We start from the raw sequence: 2712 nt of genomic DNA on the forward strand, positions 1-2712 counted from the left end.
ATTTTTCGGTTCACATAAAGCACCGTCTCGCTTTATGAGATAATGGCGAGTTTTGTTGGAACGTCCATGGTCTACGACCGAAAAGTTTGCGTGCCCATGGCTCTAAAGCAACTTCTAAAATATTTTCCTTATTATAAATCGCATTTATGATACAATCCACAAACATTTTATTCACTTTAAGGTGTTTGAGCTCACGAACAATTACAGGTTGTGGTTTCCTAGCCAAATATAACGCAATCACTCTATTAGGCTTGAATTTCATTTCGAATAACTTTTGTTCTATAAAATTTAGACGCAAATTCTTATGGTAGCTTATAAACAATATAAACAACTGTCATTCTAATGAATTTCATGTAGTTGACAATGTCAGTTTAACAGATGTACATTTGTTTAGTTGGTAACACTTCAATCCCCTAACCCCGTATAATGGAAAATATAATAGAATTGTATATGATGAACAACGTAATGAACATTGAAAAAATCAAACAGAACTAAAGAACTAATGTGACGCCAGAATTGCACGACAAACGTAAGACCGATTAAATAATTAGTATATGTAGTCCTTATATTAATTTTTTAAATTTCTAATTTATTTTTTATTAGAAAGATTTTTGAACAGTAGTAAATTACAATATAATTTTTTTATTTTTTTTAATTGAATTTTTTTTGCTTCTTTCGAATATTGCCTATCATCAATGATCCTTTTGGAAATATTTCTTATATATTATTTAAAAATCTTCTAAAAAATTGTTTCTATTTAGAAAGTAGTTTCTTTCGTCATAATTAATTTTAAATAACAAATTTAAGTTATTTATTTTTAAAAAATGTATTAAAAGATTAGTTAATTGACTATTTATATCCCATCGCTTATATTTTTAATTATTTATTTATCTACTAGCAGTGACTTTGGGAGTGGGTTCATATATACCAAGGCGGGTATAACCCCATGAGAGTAACGGAATTTCTATCTGCTAAAATAGACGTCTGGAGGTCTGGACACCAACGAAAAATGAAAATGATGATTAATTATAAATTAATAAATAAATTAATTATAAATAAATCCGGCTCACGTCAGAATTTTTCTTCTTGATTACTAATATTTTTTTTTATACAATTTTATTGGTAATAATGCTACTTTCAACTCGTAAGTGTTCAAAGCAGCGCAACAGTTTAACATTGAATTTAACCAATACCCAACAACCCATTGAATTTATATCTAGCATCTAGACAAGCGTAGGTGTATATTGACAAATATCCTCACTCAAATATCGGCAAATAAATGTGAGTTTGCAACAAGTGACTGCCAGTGAATTGGAAATGAAGTTGACACATTTGCATACTTAATAAAATTTTCATGTTTTTCGCGCCTGTTTGTGCACATTAATTTTTAGCTGCTTTTATATTTCATATATACTTTCATATATATATATATATATATATATATATATATAATATTATATATATATGTATATAATTCAGTACTCATGCTCTGTGCACTTATAGCGACGAGTTTTTTAAAAGGATAATTTAAGTACTAAAATTGACACAGTTGCCGCTTTGAGTGTATGTTTGGGTGTGGGCACAAGGACATGTGAGTTAGTGCCTATAAATGGCATCATGAACGGTAAAGGACCGACCCCACATACACAAAATAGCGCAACACTCCGATGTTTGATGTTTTTTGCATTCGTGCATTTCAATTTGATATAAAAATAAATTTATGACAATTTTATTGATGGCTTTGCTCTGGCGTTCATGTCGAGCGCCTTCCACCTTTCACTTAATACCGCGGCACATATGCTTTATTGATTTCACATATGACATCGACACTGTGACTGTGACTGTGCAACAAATGCAAGTGTTTCATCGCTTGACTGGATGTGCATGTGTATATGTATATGTGTATGACGGAAGGATATGGGTGTATGGGAGTGTGCGTTGTTGTTTGACATATCATTTATGGCATAGCAACAAAAATGCTTTTATCAAAAGGCTTTAAGCAAATTGTTGCTTCGAAGTATGAATTTGTTGCCATTGACATAATATGTTGCACACAACATTTTTAAAAATATCACAAAAAGCCAAATAAAAAAAAAATTAATATGGTATTTTTTATTAACTCATTTTTTATTCAACAGTATTTTTAAATGTAATATAAAGTGAGTGCATTTCCAACTATGAAAAAATGTTATATTTTCACTTAAAATGCGTTGAAAGTAAAAAATCATGGCAGTTAATAACAGCCTTTTCGAAACAATTAATTTAATTGTAAATATTTACAATTCCCTTACACAATATTCAAGTTAAATAACAAAAATCACTCCGAAAATTTTATAAACAAAAATTGTGCAACATTTGCAACTAAAATGCAATTAAACTTTTGATTATGTCACCGAAATCGCATTAAAACTTTAATTAAACTTAAATGCACAGCGAACTCCGCTGCGTTTTCACAAAATTCTTAATAAAAGTTTTAGATTGGCTTTAGTCTAAAGCGAAACTGTAAGATATCCTTTAGTTGAGACAGTAAAAACAAATCGCATCCAAGCTGAATGCATCGCATCCACAGATGAAGTGAAATGTCACATATATGCATTGGAAAGCTTAAAATAAACAAGAACTAAAAAGTAAAGGATATTAAACCTTTTGACACAAGTTTTGCACTTCCAACTGAAATGAAGTAAGTCTCTTCCAGTAGAAAGTAGGCGCATA

The sequence above is a fragment of the Teleopsis dalmanni genome, chromosome 1, assembly GCF_002237135.1.
Source record: "Teleopsis dalmanni isolate 2A chromosome 1, ASM223713v2, whole genome shotgun sequence".
Taxonomy (NCBI): Eukaryota; Metazoa; Arthropoda; class Insecta; order Diptera; family Diopsidae; genus Teleopsis; species Teleopsis dalmanni.